This window comes from Dermacentor andersoni, chromosome 2 (assembly GCF_023375885.2).
Source record: "Dermacentor andersoni chromosome 2, qqDerAnde1_hic_scaffold, whole genome shotgun sequence".
Lineage (NCBI taxonomy): Eukaryota > Metazoa > Arthropoda > Arachnida > Ixodida > Ixodidae > Dermacentor > Dermacentor andersoni.
The window spans coordinates 224,757,529-224,780,315 of NC_092815.1; the positions used below are offsets into that span (position 1 = coordinate 224,757,529).

A 22,787-nucleotide genomic window follows, 5' to 3' on the forward strand; every position below is an offset into this window, starting at 1 on the left:
GATGTGCTGGGAGGAAGGCGTAGAGCTGCTTTCGTGCAACTCCGTAGGAGCGCGTTTACTCGATCTCTCTCCTTCTGTCGAAGGGGTAGGTAAGGAAGAGCATATGCGGTGCGGCTTATTATGTAAGCCTGGGTGAGGCGAAGCGTGTTTTCCTCGCGTAAGCCAGCCCGGCGGTTCGCTATGCGGCGAATCAGTCGGGTGGTCTGTTGAGCGTGTGTTTGGAGAGTTTTTATGACTTCTCCGTGCGCGCCATGAGAGTGGATAACTAGCCCTAGCACTCGGATTTTTTATACTAGTGGGATGGGGTGAGTACCTAGCGTAAGGGTGATGGGAGGAACAATTGAATCGTGTTGCTTGTGGCAGTATAGAAAGAGCTCCGATTTTGATGGGGAGCAGGTCAGGCCACGCTCTCGTACATATGTGTCGATGGTGGTTAGTGCCAATTGTAGGTGTTGTTCTATTTCGGCGTTACTGCCTCGGTTTGTCCAGACAGTGATGTCGTCGGCGTAGAGGCTAAAATGGATGTCGGGGATTTGAGCTAGTTGTAGGGGTAGGTGAAGGAGTGCTATATTGAATAATATAGGGGAAAGGACGGCTCCCTGGGGCGTACCTCGTGCCCCGAGTGTGATACCTGGGAGGCTGTGGTCACCGAAAGTAAGTGTGGCTGTGCGGTGGCTGAGGAAGTCTCGGATGTAGTTGTACATCCTGGCTCCGACTCCCAAGGTTGTAAGGTTTTGTAGGATAGCTGAGTGTGTAACGTTGTCAAATGCCTTAGTAAGATCCACACCTAGAATAGCTTTGGTGTCGTTGGTTTGGGAATCTAGAATGTGATGCTTTAGCTGTAGGAAGACGTCCTGTGTGGAAAGTCCAGGAGGAAATCCAAACATGCAGGTGGGCATCAGATCATTGCTTTCTAGGTAACGGCAGAGCCTGGTCTGGAGTGCGTGTTCCATCAGTTTGCCCACCGAAGATGTCAGAGAGATGGGTCTGAGGTTAGAGGTGAGCAGAGGTTTCCCGGGTTTAGGTATGAAGACGACTTTGGCCTCTTTCCATTGCGATGGGAGGGTGCCCTTTTGCCAGCACCCGTTAAAGTATTCGGTAAGGGCCGCAATGGATTCAGCGTCGAGATTCCGGAGTGCCTTGTTATGTACCCCGTCCGGACCGGGGGTTGAGCACGTGTTAAGTCTCTGGAGTTCAGCCTGAACTTCTGCTTCTGTAATGGGTTGGTCGAGGAAGTCGTTAGGGGGGCCTGCATAGTCGGTGTGGGTTAAAGGAGGGTGTGTGGGGAAGTACAGATTTCGAAGTTCTTGGAGGAGTTCCAATGGAGGTGTATCGGAAGTATGTATGAGTTTGGTGAGGTTGTGTCTTTGTGTAGTCTTAGACTGTGTGGAGTCTATTAAGTGTCTAAAGAGGTTCCAAGTCTGAGGTAAACTCATATTGCCATCTAGCTTGTTGCATAGTGACTCCCAGTTTTGTCGTGAAAGAGTCGCTGCGTGTGTCTCTATCTCTTTGTTGAGACGGGCGAGGCGGCGTCTAAGTGTCCGGTTCCAACGCTGCCTTTGCCAGCGTCGTTCTAGGCTTGCTTTAGCTTCCCATAAATGTAGGAGGTGGGAGTCAACTGTGTCGGTGGGGTAGTCCTCCCATAGGGGACGAGTTACGAGTCGGACATCACTTTGTAGTTGTTTGGTCCATTCGGTGATGTCCTTGATGGGGGCGGAGGTGCGGGCTGCTCTATATGATCGGAAAGAGTCCCACTTCGTGAAAGTGGAGCCTCTGGGAGGTCTGCGGGGTAGTTGAATGTTTAAGAGAATTTCGATGATGCAATGGTCACTACCCAAATTCTCTTGTGTGTTGCACCATGTGGCGTGAGGGAGGCGATGTGCGAACGTAAGGTCTGGCGTAGTGTCTCTACAGACGCTGGTTCCCGTGCGTGTAGGAGAGGTAGGGTCGGTGAGTAGAGAGAGACCGGCTTGTTGCGCTGCTAACCACACACGACGGCCTTTCGGTGTGTCATGTGGGTAACCCCAGGCCGTATGCGGGGCATTAAAGTCTCCTACGACGAGTAAGGGGCACTTGTTTGCTATGCGCTTCGCAAGTGTAAAGAGGCGTTCGAAGTTGCTTTGTAGGCACTTTGGGTGGCTATATACATTTAGGATGAAGAGACTGTTCGCTCGAGCGTGTTGCGGCACAAGCTCAATTAGAAGGTGATCAATGTCTCGAATCGGTAGGGTATGGGAGATGGTGGTGATTGAGCGACTAACTAGAAACGCTACCCGAGAGGGTAGGGGGGATGTGGGCAGAATAGGAGTATAGCCAGGGAGGGTAAGTGGGTTGGAGGGTTCCTGCAGGGCAAGGATGTCGGGCCCCGTTGCGCAGGACAGCAGTTGGTGGACCACATGACGCTTCTGGCGAAAGCCCCGGCAGTTCCACTGCCAGAGTGTAAGATTATGGTTTGGAGCTGCCATCATGAGAGTCGATAGCAGGGGAAGGAATAACAGGGGGGTGGGGGTCGTGAGCTATGACAGGCATAGGGTTGTCGTTTCCCTCCGTTGCTTTAGCTTTCTTGCGTCTATTTGGGGTGGGGTCCCGCTTCGGGAGGGCGTTTGAGTAAGAATTGAGCTGGGACTCAAGATCGCTACATCGGTCAGAGAAGCATTGGGTTAGCAGGTCTAATCGTTGGTTAAAAGCAGTATTGTCTTGTGTTATGCGGATTACCGCGTTTTTGAGGGTTGCACATTCCTGGTTGATGTGAGCAATAGCGGCCTGCAATTTTGCCTCAAAGCGAGCAGCGAATGACTCAAGCAGGGTGGGAATGTCGTCTCGTAAGGTAGCGGTGGAGGGAGTGGGTGCTGTGCATGGAGTTGAATTTGCGGAGGGTTCGGTGTCAGCTTCCATTGCTAGCAAATCAGGAGAGGAAGTAGGATTGGAGTGACTGGGTAAGGTATGGGCGATGGGTGAGTTGGGGGTGGGAGGCTGGGATGCGGCAGGAGCGGGGGCAGGTGGAATGGGAGATCCAGAGGCAAGAGCACTTATCTGGGTTTCCAGTTTGGCGATATGTTGATGAAGGGCGGCGGCTTCTTTCCGGGCTGCTGTAGCTTCTGCTTTGGCCGCCGCTGATTCCTCCTGGGATTTTGCAAGGGCGTGTTGTAGATTGGGAGTCGCTGTCATGGATGGCATGTGCTTGTGAGAAGAGAGGGGAGTGTCCCAGGCTTGCTTCAACGGCGCTGTCCAGGCTTGCTTGTGTTGGTTGGGCGACAACTGGGGAAAATTGTCCCCGGATGTGATCAATTCTTGATGCCGCGTTTGTGGGTGGCTCGGCTGTTTCCGTGTCTGGTGAAGGTTTCGTCCCTTGCAGGATCCCGTGCCGGTAAGGTGAGGGCCCTCGCACAGAATGCAATTAGGGGTGCAAGGAGGTTCTTGTTGCGGATGTTGTATTCCACAGCGGGGACAAAGATTGGTCTTGGGGCTTGGGCATACGTCATGACGGTGACCCGGTTGTCTGCAATTTGTGCAGGCTTCCGGACTGCCGCGGTATTGGGTGCAGCGGTGGATGGCTCCCATGTATTTGATGGAGTTCGGGACTGCGCTTGCGTCGAAGGTGATTAGGATGGAGTGCGTCTTTCCCATGCGTCGGGCTGCTAATATGGTGTGCTCTGGATTTCTTCTGACCAGGTCTTGGTAGAGTTGCATTGGGGTCTCGTCGTCATAGGCGTTTGTGATGACTCCTCTGGTAGCGCCCGGTGGGGCTGCCACGTAAGCTGCGCACGGGTAGGTTCGGTCTAATGGTGAGGGAGGTCAGCGTCTTCAGAGTCTCGGCTGTTGGGAAATGTGTTGTTGCCATGGTGAAAGTATTGTTGGTCGGGTGGATGCGAAGGCAGAAATCGTCCGGTAGAGTGATTTGGAGGTGGGTCTGCACTGCCTTACTGAGTCGAGGTGTTGGGATGTCTAGGAGTCGCACTTCACCTCGCGGGCGAACGACCACTCTAATAGCGTTGGGTGGGAGTGGCGGCAGTTGCTTGCTGCGTTGCACTGTGAGGCGAGCCTCCTTGGTCGCAGGTGGTAGGCGGGCCGGCGTCTTGCTGCTAGTTGCGACTGCTGCGTCGGGCGCCGCGTTTCTGGCGTTCGGGTTTGCTGCCTCGGAGGTAGCGTTGTCTGAGCGTTGAGCTGGTTTCGGCGACTTGGCCGGTTGGGAGGCATAGGCTTTATATAGAACTGGTGTCCAATCGTCTGACTGGAGCTCTTGTGCGGTTATGGTGTGGCCTTCAACCGTTACTTCCATGTTAACGGCTGGCGTTGCCGGCGGAGTCCGAGTGAGGCTTAGCTCGACGGCTGAGCGTGGGGCATGAATGGTCCCCGCCTGCTCTCGCGCGACGTGTTGGTGGGGGAGTGAAGGGGGCTGTGTTCGTCTTTACATTCGGGGTCGCGGAAACCAGGCGGTTCGCTTGCCGCCGAACTCACAACTTTCTTTACCAGAGATCCAAGAAGAAGCTGAAAAAAGAAAGAAAAAGGGCCAGAACAAGTTTCGTCCTCTCAGGCTCCGGAGAAAAGCATTCCGTCCGCAAGCAGCAGCGCGAGTTCGAAAAGAAAGGAGACTTCACAGTCTCGAGCAGCGCCGCGCCGTCCGTCACGAATCACCCGAAGAAGATGGCACATGCTGAGTCTGAAGGATTAGACTGAATTGCGCGCAGCCAGTGGCACATAGCGAATGATAAATCATGAATCTGTACATAAAGCACTATTCCATTAAGAGGTCGGTGTGCTGTAGATATACATATGAGCCGAAATCATACGTGTTAGATTTTTATGAAGGAACGTATTTTTTGTTGCACCGAAGAGAAACGCGCTTACTGTGAGGATACAGTTGTCTGTTATGTATGAGTGCCTAACAGAGCGCTTGCCAGCCCAACTGGAAAACCGGCAAGCGGCGTGCCGAGTGTCAAATCGGCAGCCAGCACCATGAGGGAAAACCTTGCATTGCTATTTGAAAATCGCCCACGCGGAAACTATGCGAGAAAACCTGGGCGAGCGCGAAGTGCTGCTGCAGAAGCGTGCAACAGAGAAAGTCTTGCTGGGACGCACTCGTAAAAAGGGATCCTCGAGCCTTTGGCAAACCATTTCTTGAAAGAAGAAACAAAAATTTAGAGAATGGGTGGTGGGACTCGGTGCCGTAGCAGATGAATTGCACCGTCGTAGCAGCCAAATTATTTCTACTAAAAAGAAGAAAAGATTGGCTGAGAAGATTTCGAGATTGTGTTGCTGTAGGTGCAACACCGAAGTTATACTATTGATGCATTTACGTTTCACAGTCTCGTAGCAAAGCAGGAACAGAAAACCCTTCGCGCTCACCAGTCATCTCCTGCAAAATGAAGACATCAGCACTTTTATTAGGGGAAGTTAATTCTTAGTATGTCGCATAACGGTTTGCTTGGGCTATTTCTCATGGAAAACATCACGGCGTGAAAGACGAGGACACAGGGCTCATTCTGTTTCTAGTCCTCTTTTTTTTGCGCCACTGTTTTTTGTTTCCAGCGGTTTCCACATAATATGCATTTCCCTAACCGTAGTTCTATTCTTGGTTCAATACAAGTCGCGTTCGCCTTTTGGCAAATGCTCAGCGTGCGTTCATTGTTATCACCTCGTCGCGCATGTTCTTCCGAAATATTAAATTGTGAATTCATATCTGACCAATTCATTTTGAGTAAACAATATATCTGCGCCGTAGTAAAGAGATGTTTAACTAGTTTTCTGACACTTTCCTTACGTCAAATATCCAAAAGAGGAGGATACGAATAGTCTTGCCGTGATAAATGAAATATAAAAAAATTCACTGTGGAGCAAGGCCTGCATTAGTTTTTCTGTTTGGGAATGAAAGCATCACCGCTCGGTACTGCCTGCTGAGCGGAATTCAAGGACTCCTAGCTCCACAGTCTGTAATAATTCGCATAAGTTAACTTCAGGCTGATCATACGTATGTTCTGGTGCACTTGTCGTTCACACGAGTGAAAGCGCTATTAGTTGATGCAAAAAGGAGCTAGAGGGAGGGAAAGAAAGATGCCAAGCATCGTAAAACGCGTCTCTTTTTAGTGGTGGCTGAATGCAGTGGGTGGGGAAGGCGCCTCTGTGTTGCAGCTCTTGGCGCGGAGGCGGAGAGTCCGGGTGGAAGACGGGGGTGACGTTTGTGGAGAGGAGACGCTTGTGGGAGGGAGTAGGAGGAAAACTAGCAGTGCAGCGAACGTGGCAGCGCGCCGAGGGCAGCGCTAACAGAGCGATGCGATGTCTGGTGGCACTAACCGCTTCAGCGCTCCGCCCCAGAGATTCGTCGGCGCTCTATGATGGCATCTCGGAGGCCATGTTTAGGGCGGTAGGTACAAGTTTAATTTAGTGACGTTTGCTTTGTTAAACTCCAAATATTTCTAGAAGTTTAGTGTTTAAATTACAGTAAAAAAAGGATTAGCGAAAATTCATAATATATACCACAGCCCACGTGAAATTCCGCATGTTTACAGAATTAATCCTTGCAAGCATCCCGAGAATTTCCCTTAAAGAAACATGGCAGGTTAATTCACATGTTTACGCGTACGACGAGTTTCATATTGCTTCAGAAAACGGTCCCACACACATATATCGCTGTTTCTGAACGCATTGCGCTATACCCTATAATATTAATGCAGCTGTGTATGTATATAGTCACGAAAAGTATAAATTATGTAAGCATAACAATGTATTACCTTCACCTATAATAAATTTCCCTAGTGAGAATTTTATAAGTATAGACCGACAGACAGGAATTGATATAAATATTAAATTATGCTACTCATCGGCCTCGGGCGTTGGTCCGACGCGTTGCCATCGTACCGAGCCGGCGACCAACTGGCGGGTCGGGAGCACGACCTACTACTCTCCTACCCCACTTTGGCATTTGTGGGCTTTGTTTCACTTCTTGAGGGTGCTGCCTCTAAAGCAGCTGCAGTGCTGGTGAAAGGGCCACAGCCTTTAAAAAAGTTTGGAGAAGTTGTGCTTCCTTCCATTGTTAAAAATCCTTTGTTTATGTGCAGCACAAATCACTCGGAGGCCCATAGAATGGAACTTGTTAGACTTGTACTGAAAAAGTTCATGAGGCCCTATTTGACAAATTTCGCTGGGCTGCTCACTGAAGCCAACGCAAAGAGAAAGGCCCTGAACAAAAAGCCCAACTCCAGAAAAGTACTTAAAGTGTAGTAACTATCCATGTGATGGCACAATAAAGCGAATTTTTCAAGCTCAGACTTTCGTTATCATTTGGTGCAGCGGCGTAAATAAATACGTTGATAACAGCACATTTTTACGATTGTGGCATGCACTGCAATTAAATCTACTCGCGTTCTGCCGTGCTCTCAACGGCACGTCCCTTCAGTAAACGTGCCGAATGCAGCAAGGGAACGCGTGGGCCCTGCAAAGCGGTACGTAGTGCGTTCATTGCTTCCGGCTCGAGACTAGCGAAACCTACGGGAGAATGAAGTGCGGACGCGTTCAGGCCTCGGCTAGCGCGGGAAGTGCGCACCAGACCATATTGACACCACAGCACTAACCAACATTTTAGCAGGCAATGAGGAAAAAAAAAAAAGCTCAAAGGGGTGACTTCACAATCCTAGCAGCCGCGCGGCCACGCCTTCAAAGTAGTTTCAGATTTCATTGCACTGCACAGCGAAGATACCAAATATCTGGGGTTGAGTGCCTCTCGCATGTGTCGCCGCGCCTTTTTCTAGCCGCACCCTGTCTATAATGTGAAATGCTGAGTTTACTGCAGCTCCTTTGCGAATTTTTACCAGCATCGCCGTATTACTGAAGGCAGGGCCGGAGCGTTTCGGGCGTTGCTGTGGGGGTGAGCTTTGGCGGCATCTACCGGCGCACTTGGTCCCTACTCAATGATCACGTGGTATTTCTTCGGCCGCGCGCTCCCGTAGGCGACCACGGGATGCGCAGGTCGCCCTTTATGCAGTAGGTCGTGGTCGGGAGTCAGTCTGACAGAGAGGTTGGCAAGACGCCCTCTGCCGACTGCCCGCCGGTAAAGGCGGCGGCCGTTGTCATACCGACCTCTCGCCAACCTTCGCTGGCCAATATAGTCGTTTGACGATCATTTCCCGATGATCGGCCAAGCAGCGGCAGTTGGCCAAGGTTGCTTGGGATGTACATCATAAACAGCAGCGGGGATAAAGGGCACCCTTGCCTCAGTCCCTTGTTGATATGAACTTTCTCCGCGCTCCTCATCCCTTCTCATTCAACGCAAACGGTATTTTCTAGGTAAATCTCTCTCAAAAGCTGTATACAATCGTTACTTAAGCCTTCCCCTTCCAGAATATCCCACAAAATGTTGCGGTCTACGTTGTCGTAGGCTCCTGTAATGTCTAAAAAGGCCACATACAACGGTCTGCTTTCTGCTTTTGATATTTCAATACACTGAGTAAGAACAAACAAGTTATCGTCCAAACGCCTACCTATTCTGAAGCCATTCTGAAGCTCTCCCAAAATGCCATTATTCTCTGTCCGAACAGGTTATAACGAACAGGTTATAAAAGCGCCACCTACGGCCGTCGGTTGAACGAAAGTGGGCGCAAGCCGCTCCCATAGAAGCCGGATATCTGTGCAGGTCTGGAGTTCCAGTAGGTCGTGGTGCGTACATGCATGACCTCCGCGACCACCATAACAGCCAATCCGAGAGGCCCTGTGCTACACAATTATTTTTCCTCTTACCAGCAATGACTCCAAGCTGCAGCGACAGCTGGCGCTGCAGCAGACCGGCGTGCTGCATGGAAATACTTATAGAGTTTCCTACAATAATTTTTGTAGGAAACTCTATGGGAATACTCATAGGAATACTGCAACCATAGAGTTTCTATACCCTAGAGGGAAATGTGGCGCTAGTGTCTACGGGGTTCTCATGAGCGTTGCCTCCACCCACGAAGTTACTATACTGACTTTATAGAGTTTCCTACAAAAATTATTTTTTGTGGGATACTCTATGACTGACTCTAGGGGACAAGCTACCCATAGGGCCCATGCATTTAAATCGGTACAGTGTACTAGAATAGGGGCAGTGTCTTCGGGAAAAGCTCGCCGCTGTGGCGCTTCATGTAGATAGCACAAGATGGCGCTATGAGCCCCGAGAAGGAACTACAGGGGCGCTGCGAGCGCCGCTCGCGTGACGTCAAGGCACGGACTCGCGCCTGTCGTCTGCTACAGTTCGGGCGTTGTCCGGGCGCTTTCTGCGGTGTTTTCGTTAGTTCGCCCTCGTTCTCTCTGCTTGTATACTTACGGTTGTCGTCTCAATTATATTTTTACGACGTCTTCCTTTGCGAACATTTATCCAAAGAGATAATTTCTTAGACAACAATGCAGCTCTCAAAGGCAACGCTACAGTGCCAGCCGAAGGAGCGCAGACCAGCCCATTGCGGGTTTTTTATGCGCGGATGGACAATCGCAAGAACATTGCATAGAAGAATCCAGTTATGATACCATACCTGCCGCTGTGCAACAAGTATGTCACAAACGCTGGCTATATATGACTTCTACAACAGTTACGTTGATTTTAATCCGCTAAAACAGGTTTGCTCACGACGAGTAGTACATGATATAATATCGAATTTTTGCATTCCTTCACAGAAACGCTCGGCAGTAACACGGGGACTTAACTAATACAAGCACCACTTGTTTAGATTCTACAAGCACCACTTGCTTCCTTAACTGCTTGTCAACATTAGGTGGTTCTTCACGTGTTTATTTTAAGCGGCAGAAATTTGAAGTCAAGTTAATGAAAGCTTACAGTTATTTACAGACTTCAAATAGGAATGTACCAACATATATTCCCTTTTACGTGCTACACGTTCAACTCACTTGAGAAATTTACTGGTGCTTGTTGCTTGAGGGATATACATAAGAAATCTTTTTGGCGAACTGACACAGGCTGCTCGGCCCAAATTTTACAGTGAAGTATGCCTGTTGGACCGCATGGCTGCAGCTAGCAAGAAGTCGAAGCGTCAATCGTTAGTAGTGTGGGACATATTGAAGATTCCCCGGTGGAGGGTCAGAAATCAAGTGAAAGTATGTGCAAGACTTGTGGTGCTTTCTCTATGAATGTTTGCGATTGGATTGGAGCAAACATTATTTAGCTTGCAGTTGGGCAAGGTTCTCTTTTATGTACCGACGAAGCGAATAGTTAACCGTTTGTATAATTAAACGCTGGATCGAGACATGGTGAGACAGAAGGTGCTTGAATTTTCCTTTTTTATGCAACCTAAGCTGCGCTGTAGTAGCTCGAAAATATTTTAGCCATTCCAGTTGGCGCTGTAAAAGAATGCTTTATGGTTTCAATTTGAAGTTGTAGTGAACTGATGGGTTTCGCGAACATAGCGTGCCTCGCCATACCGACAGTCGGTTGCTACCGTTACGTGATCAGGGGTGTGCCGTATTGTCGATAAAGGCTACTGAGGGCCACTATGAAACATTTCATCACTTGCAATTGATTGGCTCTCGATCTTAACAACGAAACTTTTCTCTCAGGTGATTACTACTATGGTGTTTGTGAATTAACTATGTGAATACTCTACACCACGCGCCGTCGTGTCAGCAGCCATGAGCAATTCGTTTTTTGGAGGCCTGTTTCAGAGGGGGATGAATGTAGCAGCAAACTTTTTCAGAAGAAATGCGCGCCTAACTATTTTTTACGCATTAATGAATGGTCATATCTGAATAGAACAACACACCAAAGTAATAAGAATCATGACGACAGCTTCGCTGGGCAGTGTCTTTCTAACACGGATAACAGGCTGACGCCAATTACCAATATTTTTCTTCTATGTAAAATGCAATGTCTCTCATAGCTAAATACTTAGGGAATGTTAAGTGTTTAGCGAGGCATCACACGCAACTTCGCGTGCTGAATTTGCAGACGTTCCTTTTATGCAAAGTTTATGGACAGACACGGCTCATATATCCATTGCAATGCCAGTAGACTCCTTCAACGCTACGTAGCTTGCGATATCCAGGCCGCAAATTTTATTGACTCATGCGCTTTAGGAGAAGGAACTGTGGTTCAGTCATGGCAGCAGAAAGAAGCCGACATATCGTTCAATACGCACGGCTCGAGCCACCCATACCCCAAGCATACACGAAGGGAACGAGCGCGCGCGGCAGCCGAGCGAGGCGAGCGAGCGGCGTCCTGGCCGTGACGTCACTCGCGAGAGGGCGCCACTCCTAATACTCGCCGCTAATAGAAACATGGGCTGTACGGAACCGATGACGCAGCGCTCGCGCTGCGCGTTAATATTATTGTAATCATTTTCTGCCGCAGTCGAAAGATGTGCAAATGCTCGGCGGATGTTAAGATGCATGCCCGAAACTCACTTGATATAAGATATGAATTATACGTGCACTCCTAGGGCTTCTCATTGCCCATTAGACGGATTTATTAGGCAGCAAAGGTTTTGCAGAGACCGATCGTAGTGACGTAAAGCCATTAAATCTGTTTTGAGCGACGCTACCACGTAACCAGATATTATTTGGACGAAAAAAAAAAAACTGATGGATTAATGGGTTTAATATCCACAAGCAACACTCGTGCTGGAGGTAGCACCGTAGTAAAGGCCTTCGAATTGATTTGATGCAATGCGGATTCCAGGTGCACACATTTTTTTCTTTTTTTTTTTGCGGTTCTCATCCATAAAAAAGTGACCGCGACATCCGCGACCCAACATCAAGTGCTCAGTTCCTCAGCCGCTGTTGTAGAAGAAAAGGCAAAACAATATATACGTACATAGCGTAGCCCAAAGCCATGGAGACCTTCCCTGCTTGGCATTTAACCTCTTTCTCGATAAACATTTGTCCCTCGTTTTTTCATTCTGTTTCCAAAATCCCCCGCAACGACTACATTTGCACATACACTTTATTCGTGAATGTTTTTTTTTATTTACATCATGAAGTGCTCCCGAACGTCAGGCTCATGTGCGAATATGAGACACACAGACATCCTATATTTCTACGAAAGGAATCAAACAGGTTGGAAAGACGCTGAGTAAAAGGGATCCCTGAAAAACTAGAAACACTATGCGAAAACACAGAAAAACAATATGAGTACCTAAACAATGGAGACTTACAGCGGCATTAATATGCCTAACTGAATTCCTTAATTCATTTCTTATTAGTAATAATGAAATTAGATTTTTGCATGCACCAGAAAGAGTTGTGCAGTTAGATAAAAAAGAAACACGAAGTGTCAGCAATGTTGCACCAGCCTGCTAAGAGCATAGGCAAACTTAGCTTTCACTAGAATCATGACATCGACTATGCCGCCTCTGCAAAGCTCCTTTTGGCTGAAGAGGGTTGTAAATATTCCCTCATGTTTCTTTACTGCTTCAAAAAGCAACTTGGAGGAATACAGCAAGCCTCCCCTGTCACAAATTTCGTGAATTTTGAGACTATGCTACTGACACTAAAGTTCTGGAAAAGAAGAGAGTGGCAGTCCTCACATTTGTTGCGAGTAAAAAATTTCTGCGCGATATACCTTGCCATATAATGGATGAGACGCGGTCATCGCTCGTTTCCTTCACATAAGCCCAGCGCTCTGCCGCAGTACTGTACGTTTAGCCTTTGCTTTACAAGCGTCAGATTTCTAACTACAACTAACTCATGAAGTGACGCAACGTCCCCTTCCTTGCCAGAATTATCAGGTAAGTTAAAGGGACACTAAAGGTTACCAAAAACTCAAGTTAAAGTGGTAGAGCAATGTTCTAGAACGTCTAAGGCGTCAATGTAATCGCGAACAGAGCTTTAGTAACCGAGAAATTGAGGTAAATGCATGACACGATTTGAGACCCCCCAGCGACATTCCGGTACTAGCCCGATGACGAAAGCACTCCTCATAATTTGTGTTACTAATACTCAACTACTCGTATTAAAAATATCATTTCATTCGATTATAAGACGGAAAAAAATGCTACTTGTCTACGTCTATTCGATTCTAAGAAAAAATAACATTTTGACGTTACCCTTCAGTAATATGGGTGTTCGAAAGGTTTCGTTTTCGCTCGACTCTGCGCGCTCGACTCCGCGCCGCGCACACTTTGGAGTTTCAGTAGCTTCGTTATCGCGTCGTGCTGTGAGGGTTCGCTCGCGAAACTTTCATTTGGAACAAGCAGCGAGAATGCCACGTCCATGTGATGTCGTGGGAAGCCCTCGTTGCTTTCCCGCTCCGGAGAGCCGGTGTCGAGGCCGCCGTCGTAGTACGCAACGACGCCGGCAGTGCGAGCCCTCAGCAGCAGGTCGCGCTCGCCGGTGCTCAAATCGCTGAAGTTGAGCCCACCATCGCGAGCCAATCTGTCGGTGTCAGGGTCCATTGCGACGAGCGTCGAAGTTTGCGTCATAGAATGAAGTACCAGCTTCTCGGCGTCTTGCGCTGGAGTTTGAGGTATAGTAGCGGCGCCTGGTGGCAGTGCGGGAAACGACATCTGGTTCGTGCCAGCTTGGATCGTATTCGCAACTTTCACGTACGGTGGCGCCGCTGTGCGGCGGTGGCCGGAAACAATCGAAAGATTATACTCGCCGCTGGCTGCCGCCCGTTCGGGTAGCGTATATATTGGTGTTGTGTACGCTTTTCCTTCAATTTTGGTTGATGTTAATTTTAACGCGTTCAAAGCTCCAGTGGGATACTGAAGGACACTTAACATGCTCAGAATGAGCAAACATAGAAGTAACCGTATTTGCTGCGTGCCGTAATGGGTGCCGAGCGGTAGTTACGCGGTATACCGATGTGAGCTTTCACTCATTCCCACCGGCTGCGTCCATGAGGAAGAAATTGATTATTAAGCTGCGGATAGGCAAAGCTGTCACAGAAGCGATGAAGGTTTGCGATGCGCACTTCACGCCGGAGGACTTTTTTTGGAATACGACAGATGAGTGACGATTCCGAGCACTTGAAATCGCGAATAGACGCACCTCCATAAAAACGCAGGCATAGCACTATATTACGTGCAGGGAAAGAAATAATGCGCAATCTTAACTCAAATGTGTTGTAGGATGATTGGTGCTTGCGTTCTTGCCACTCATGTCTTTGCGGCTACGTTGGAGCGCAAACGTTCTCCGCGAAACCTTGTACCTGCTTCAAAATTTCTTGTTCTCGTTCATGCATTCGTGCTCTGCAACGCCGGCTTGACATTGCACCATTTTCGAACAGAGAGATGAGTTTCTCATTTGTGCATCGAAGCAAAGTGACGTAGGCGTAGAGGGACCTGGAATTCGTACCTCGTCTGCCACTTCGATGCGCGGCTGCAACGTGCGCACAGGCGCGCATGACTGCACTCGTAAGCTAACAAATTCTAGTCCAACAAACGTTAAACTACTGTGCAGTGTTCGCGTAGCGAACCCTCAGCTGATCTACGTGTATATTATTTTTTAAAGATAACTGGAAGAAGGAAGCGAGCATTGCCACGAACCGGTAAATATCGACTATGTATCGCTTGATCTGTCTATAGGCAAGACGCAGTAGGACTCACACAGGCTGTAAAACTACCGCAAGACTGTAGCTTGCACAGCACGCATAAAGCGCAATAACTAAATTACAAGGGTGAACGGTTATCGTATTAGCTCGCAAAAGCGGTCAGATGTGGTTTTTTGTTTACTTCTCGTGTTCAACATCCAGCTTTGTGAACACAGGCAGGGATAACTAGACAACAAATTTTCGCACACGAAACACTGCTTTAGGGCTGTTTTTCACGCCATCGATGTTAAGGACTTCGGTCGCGCGACACCAGGAAGGTTTTTTTTCTCGACACGGCGGCTTATTCAAGCGGTCCAAGTAACAACTTGCAGAGAGCACCACACCGTATAAAAGCTCATGGTACCCGTTCAAAGAGGTCAAAATAATAGAATAACAAATAGAAAGCACGGTCACTTCTCTTAATAACACCGTCGCGGTAAAACTGAAACCACAGCTCGCGTGGTTTGCTTCGAAGCCGCGAAGTTGGTATGCAAAGGCCTTCAACAGCACAGACGTCGACGCGTGCACGCTTTTATGCCGCAGTACACAAGATGACAAGCGTTTAGGACTTCCTCGCCTTCAAGCAGGCTTCGAATCCTGCGTTCTGCTCGCCCAATGTGAGCCATTACGCAGGCTAACGACTGCGGGCGTGTAAATTGAAGAGATATTTAACATGACGACGCGAAACATGTCACTGAGCAAGACGACCGCAGCACTGCACCGACCTGCTCTAGTTCTTAATCTCTCGGACAGCCATGTTGGATTTAAGGTGGCGCCCCCTATAGGCCGTGAAAGTTGCGAATTGAGCCCTGGCTGTGGCGAAGCACGTTTCTAGGCCGAATTTTGCGTCGATTCGCACTCTTTTATGCCCTGTTGCGAGTGCGAAAAGGCTCGTCACTTCTCACAGACCACGCCGACCACGCTGCGAGCTCGCCGCAGCCTATAGTTTAACGAAAACGGACTCTCCGTGTGCCGTTGGACGTAATTCGTTTCTCTTCCCGCTAGCTTTCGCTCTGCTGTCGGCTCTGTCTTGGCTCTGTTTCTGGCCGCGCGTTTGCGTTTTGCGCAGAAAAGCCGTAGCGCCGTCTGCGGACGCTGTTCTACTCACCGATGGCGCAACGTCACTATGAGACCATGATGTCAGTACTCCTCGATCGGAGGGCGGGCGATTTGAACTGCGCTAGAGGTACGCGGACGCTTCAGAACGCATTTTCTCTTAAAATATGTCTCTCCTTGGCACGAAACAAGCGTTTCGAGGTTTCTGTGATGGTATTTCAACAGTCCACGTTGACTTAATAGTAACCTTTAGTGTCCCTTTAAGTGAAGTAGCGATACCAAGTCTTCACTGGCCTCTGTGTTCCCTGTTTGCATTGCCTTCGCCAAGTTATAAAAAGACAGGCAATTCACGACAATCAAAAATTGAGACGGCGTTGAGTGATTGTTGGATCCGCACGACTACCCTACAATACCAAAGAAGTTCTCCAACTTGGCTAAGTCTAGATGTCAATAGGGTCAACAGATATTTACAACCCTCTCCTTCCAAGTATTCTAACAGCCAAAGTGCTGCACAATGTCACACGGAGCCCATCTACCGTCGACTGGCTCAAGAAGCCGCTAAGTCATTTTGCCTGTGACTCCTAGCGAGTCAGAAACTCGAGAAATTCCTTCACAATGCTTCAGAGCAAGCATGCTGCAACCGGCCGCAACACACGGAGAACGCGTCCGTACAGCCCGTGTGACTGCAGTGCCGCCGCATACATCCGGGACCTGTCTACGCTCCCGGGCTCCCGGCCAGTGTTGCCAGGTTTGGCTATATATGGCCAAATTGGGCTACAGAAAAAAAAATTTTGGCGTCGACTTGGCCGAGTTGGCTACGTGGCTATATTTGGGCTACTGAAAATCTGCGACTTGGCTTTGTTTGGGCTATGAGTGGCGCCTTAATCCACGGTCGAGAGGGGACTCTCATACTGGAAAACAAATCTCGAAGGCTATGTTTTAGCTGGCTGAGCCGACAGCGCGTATTTGTGTGTGTGCGCGAAATGCCCCACTCCCCCTCAGTGTATCGTTCTCTGAGCCGATGGTTCTATCCTTGACGCACTTAAATTTACACCGCACTTCTCCATGCTAACATTTTCGCCAGCAATGCCGTTTCATCTTCGTCTTATCCCGACACCCAATCACCGGGCATAGGGATGAGCCTGGGAGTGGAGGGTGTTCCACAGTACACTGTACTAACATGGTTAAGCTCAGAAACGGAGAGCAATAAGGTTGGGCGATCGTAGCGCCGGCATGAAAGAAGCGAAGCACGGGTAGATGACACGCTCCAGTGTTTCCATGGCGAAGGCGTCTCGTCGAAGTATCGCGCTGGGCACAGCTTTCGACCTAGTCCGCGTATCTCACGGTAAGCATTATACTGCTATTTTCCTTTGCGTGCGAAATGAACTTTAACGCAATAGCGTTAAGGGCCCCGTGTCGCAAAAAATCTGGCGTCGGCGCCGTTGTCCGTGTGAGAAAAATGATCCCGAACTACGTAGGCCTTTGGCTGGCGCATATGCATTACTGAAATAATTGATTTTCTCAAAGTAAAACGCGTCAGAAAATCCGTAAAGTACAACCTACACTCAACCTACAGACATGGTAGCGTCGAATTGTAATTTGAATATACGAGAAAACATATTTTTGTTACGCGGAAACTCGAACACAAACCCCTTTTCCAGCTGCCGTTCGACGTCTTAGTAGGAGGGCGATCATGTGGGCTAGTTGGTTTTCCATGAGAATGTGTCGTGCAGCGCGAAGCGGGAAAGGGGACACAGGAAAAAATGAGGACAAGCGGTTACTGCCAAGTAGGAGCGGCGCGCCCCCCTCGGTTCCATGCAACACCATCCAGATGGCACTCGCCTCCGTGGCAGCGGCGGCGCCTGCCGTGCGAATGGAATGAAAAAAAAAGAACCAGAAAGCTTGCCTTCGTGCATATTGTTCTCCTCCAGCGTTTGCAGGTAAACATTATGGTTGCATAAGCTGCAGTTGCCGGGAAGCGTCAGAAGCAGTCAGGGATCTTTGAGTGCTATCACGTTCCACTCTTAAATGTGAATGTTAAAGAGCTGAGAACCAATTTTCATGGTGCCTATTTTTTAGTACAATGGAAAGTTCACCGGTCAGAGTGTGTTATCAAGAAGTGGTAACGCGGAAAACGCCGTGGAACATTTTTATCAGAATGTTTTTATCTGCAGTGAGGATGTAGTCTTTCACTCTCAGTTTGCTGAATGCGGTGATAGGTGAGCGCGATAATTATTCTACGCCGGCATTAGTGGGAGGCAGACAAGTGCGGCCGTAAATGTGACAAAGTATTTTGTCCAGCGATTCGACGTTCCTGCGATTCATGTTTTCCGAATTGTTAAGTACTTCTGTGGTAATAGCTACGTGTTTTCATTGTTTCCTGTCCAACTGCTTTGGTATTTAAACAGTCGAATCGAAACCAATCGGATTGAAAATGAAACGACGATTTTACACGTGATACGCAGTTCAGCGTGTTGCCGTAGCCATGCGTGTACTTTTGATTTCTGAAGCATAGAATGAAGCGCAAGTGTCTAATATTATAGCAACTGCAATTTAAGCAATAATTATCTTGTACTTAATAACAACCGACTTACAGTAATCATATAGACTACATCCCAACTATTAAGATTTCATTGCCAGGCCTCGCCACTTACTGGCCTTTGAGATTTTCTTTGCCAATTTAAAATTATAATCCCTACTTCAATCCCGAACAACGTGCCTATTACTATCACCATAAATCATGATCAGTTAATTTCCATCAACATCTCACAACACCTTCTGGCCAGTTGTCCTCAAGCATCCTCGGAGTTTTTTTGTTCGTGCTTACATTTTAGATTCATCTCAATAGGTTCTCCCTCAGCAGCGATTCGCTGGAACTTGAGTTTCCGGGGCCAACAAAAAAGTTTTCTGTGTGCAAGCATCTGCTCAGTGGCTATGGTGTTGGGCTGCTGAGCACGAGGTCACGGGATCGATTGCCGGCCACGGCGGCCGCATTTCAATGGGGCGAAATGCGAAAACACCCGTGTACTTAGATTTAGGTGCACGTTAAAGCACCCCAGGTGGTCGAAATTTCCGGAGTCCTCCACTACGGCGTGCCTCATAATCAGAAAGTGGTTTTGGCACGTAAAACCCCATAATTTAATTTTTTTTTGTGCAAGCATCACGTAGCTGTTGCAAATTGAAAGCGTCGACCGTCACGGCATCACGGACATTTTTTTACGACGGGTTGTACAAAAAGAGATTACCGTGGTATAACGTAAAAAATTATATACAGATAAAACTGAAAATAACACTGGCTATATTTGGCTACAAATTTGTTTTGCTCTTTTTTGTTTTTGGCTACATTTGGGCTACAGTTTCTCTAGCTTTGGGCTACGCCGCGTTGTCCGACCTGGCAACACTGTTCCCGGCTTCAAAGCAGTGCGTGGCGCGCTCAGCTGTCTGAACACACTGCCCCTATCGCCCCTATTCGAGTACACTGTAAAATCGGGAACTGAAAGAGCGCCGCCATGTTGCTACGCGCCGAGGTTGCCAGTTCCTGAGACGCTTGCGACATAGAGTTTCTCACTATAACACCTAGAGGGTAATCTGGCGCCACCGTCTATGGGAGTTTCTTAAGGGGCACCGTGCCGTCATGGGAATGACGGTATATGTGTCTGCGAGGCTCGTGTTGGCTGGTGTTGTAAGAGGCTTCGTCTAAAACGTAGATTTCGCTACACAAATAACGCGTTTTCAAAGTAAAATCTTCATAAAATGTTTCCATTCACGCATATTACATCTTTACCCACCCACGATGCACGACCAAGCGAAGAAAATCAAGAACAGACGACAAACTGTTTCAAAGCGAGCGCGAACCTTGTCTTCTGTCCTCCAACTTTAGCGGCCCGCTGATACTTTTTACGTAACACGTAGTCGTACACACAATAACAAGTTCTCATAGTTAAACAAAACATGTTTTCGCGTAATAATAAAGCTAAAACAGCTTTTCACGTGCTGTTCTAGTAGAAAATGAATCATTGTGACAGACGGAACGGTACTTGCCAAGCGCGTCTTCAAGGTGTCCTGTCTCTACGAGAACGATGCCAATCCGAATCCACAATATACCGGCATTCCCATGCATACCACAGGGCAGCAGCGCCAGATTTCCCTCTAGGTAATGCAGTGAGAAACTCTATGGCTTGCGAGACTCTGGGTCTGTTCGATTCGCCTGCACCGCTGCGAACCAGTTCACAGCGGTTCACGAGAAGTTCAGAAACTCTGCAGCTCGATTCCGGAAGTGTAGGCCCAGCGAAACACTCGAAGCGAATGCAAAGGTGCAGACGCGGTTTAGGCGTTATGCTATGTCAGACTAATGTGCACGGAGTGCGTAAGTTTGAGAGGTCCTGAACTGCAGGTATGATCGGTTTCTGGGGCGTAAATACACACCACAGCTGCGTAGACACATCAGACGTGCGTAAGCGGGTTTTAACGGTGCTCGCGCCCGTATGCTGCGTCATCTGCTTCGCACCTGCATGCCTGCACCAAGTCGGCACCGACAGTGGAGCGGGTGCAGCAAAATCATGAACCAGCCCTGCACCTTTCCTGCACCTTTTGAAACGCTGCACCTTTTGCTGCACCGCTGAAACGAATGGCAGGGTGCAGCACCTCGCGAACTGGTTCATGTGGTGCAGGCGAATCGAACGTACCCTTTGTGACCGTTTGTGACAGTAGTCAGTTTTAAACTGGCAACCGTAGCAGTATGGCGTCTCGCTTGTAGTGTGGTGTGCGTGCAGCCGTGTGTTTGGGGCTTTATAAGTTGGTTCTTTATTCTACATTACGGGATGGTGTTGGTGTGGTCCATGTTGGCTGTGCAGGTGGCAGTTATGCAACCGAAGGATGATCGCGTTGAAGTTTCCGGTGGTATGCGGTTTTCAGCGGTCACGCCTGTTGCAGGAGTGTCACTCGACGAGTTTACGAGTTAGGAGCTTGAAGCTGTGGTCAGATTCCTCGTTGGCGTTCCGTAATTGTCTTCGCACGGGCGCGGTATGTTGCAGAAGCTGCTGTCTCGATCAATCGCCGCGACGATAGATCGTTTTTTTTTTAATTACAAGTACTGATCCAGCTGTGCGGCACATGTAACCGACAAACGGAAGTCTCAGGAGATTATAATAAAGCAGGCGGTGCAGGAACTCCAGGGCACCCAAGGGACAGTGGGGGGATCAAAGCTCGAAGCAGAACGGTACGTAGGTTGTGGCCGCAGAGGCAGGTGTGTGCCAGGGAGTGTTCGCACGAACAGCTCCCCTGGCACGCACATCGGTGCCTCACAAGGTCGAGATACTTTAAAGGCACCTGCGCCCATGATCTTTCTGTTACCCTCGGTGCAGTTAGCACGATTAATGAGAATAATATGGAGGGCATCCGGTGCAGTCGCGAACGTGAGTCACGGCAAATGTAGCTCGCGTCGCCTGGCGTGTGTAATAATATCGGAGTTGTATGAACTTTCTACATAATACCCTTTGCTACGGTACCTTAAAGGAATGGGTCTAGAGGACGGTGTAGGTACGTTTTTTCCTACCGCCCTAATCCTATTCCCCCCCTTCTTCAAACACACACATACCCCCCTTTTTTCCCTATGTGTATACTTACAATTCCTTCCCATGACTGACTGACCAGTTCAAGTTGTCAACTTGTCAATAACTGTCATAGGAATTACTGTAATAAACACAATTCCATGATCGGTTTGTTTACTTTTATTTTTATTGTAACACTGAGAACTACATAGAACCTTATTTTGTATATGTGAGAGAATTATAGGCCTTTTGCACATGTGGATATCACAAGCTTAATCCAATGTGCAATACACAGACAAAACAGCTGCTACAACATGAACTGCATTGAGGGCCATACAACACATACGTAATTAAAGGTGCAAAATATAGAGGGAAGCTTCAAAGTACGCTCTGTAGCAGTGCAAAGTATACATATATCGTACGTGTACACTAAATGTTCATGAATGCAATGCATCAATGTCCCATCTGCCTTCAAGTTTATTATCAAGTTCAAGTTTACTGAAGTTTATTATGAGCATATGTACAACAGGAATCTGCTAACACACCCGCAGTCAAGGTGGCTGTTCGAGGTCTGCTGGCTGCCTCAGTGTAAGGAAAAGAAAGAAATTGGGTGAATGTCGACACCAGTGCCAGTGCTTCTTGCCTCTGACCTGCAAGTGCCTCCGCGGCATCTTTGTTGGTGGAGTCTGCACAGATGAGCTGGCGTGGCGAGGCGTAGGAGTCATCCGAGAGAAAGGGTATTGTTTGCATGGAGAAGTGGCTGTTCACATTGCCTGTCGCTTTCCCTCAAATGTTTCCTTGGCGACTAGGGTGACACACCCGCAGTCAAGGTGGCTGTTCGAGGTGTGCTGGCTGTCTAAATGTAAGGAAAGAAAAAGAAATTAATGTCAATACCAGTGATATTGCTTCTTGCCTCTTACCTGCATTTGCCTCCACGGCCTCTTGGCTTGCAGAGTCTGCATGAGGGAGCTGCTGTGGCTAGACGTAGGCATTGTCTAAGCAAAAAGAAAAGGCCATTCAAATGTGGAATTATGGAAATAAATGCAGTTCTTATGTCTGCATGTTGCACTCTTCTTGCTTAAAAGTTTTCAAACTTAAGTGTCCAGAATACACCAGCACTTTGACTGCTTTTGCTTTTTACCTCCAGGTGTTGCTGTGAGATCCTTAGTATGGCTGCGTGCAGCATTGTAACGCTTGGTGGAGGCATTCGAAGTGGTAGCCAAAAATATAAAGAATCATCCTTGTGCAGTGGTAACTATCACTATTGGTGCAAGGCCCCTCACATCTATGCAGCAAGTGCAATAGCTCGAAACTGAATTTTTTCTTTAGTGTTTCACAAGGCGTCTGATATGTCCACATTAGATGTGATCCGTTTCTTTTTATTTATCTGTGTTGATAAAGCATCATGAAATCATTTTTTTTGCGTGTCTTGTTTTTTGGTTAATTTCTGAATTTATCAAGCAACAGTCTCGTGATGCTTAAGTGACTTATGTAATGACAATCATCAGCTTCTTTTTGCAGAAAAACAACGCATTTCCTGACCCATTGTTTGCCATCCCTTCACTCGCATAATTTTGCAGAGTATTCTACCTGTATTGACTTGCTTGTCCTCCACTCAAGAGTCTTGCATTTTCAAATACCATTCTTTCCTTTAAATCATTCGACACTTCCCATAA

At 48.2% G+C, this 22,787-nt stretch overlaps 1 long non-coding RNA gene across 1 annotated transcript; it reads right to left on the minus strand.

Moving 5' to 3' along the window:
• Positions 1-21,280: 21,280 nt before the first annotated feature.
• Positions 21,281-22,544, minus strand: LOC129387117 (uncharacterized). Its single transcript, XR_008614416.2, has 2 exons — positions 22,032-22,544; positions 21,281-21,967 (listed from the first exon to the last, which is right to left on the minus strand). It is a non-coding gene; the product is annotated as an uncharacterized lncRNA (long non-coding RNA).
• Positions 22,545-22,787: the final 243 nt, after the last annotated feature.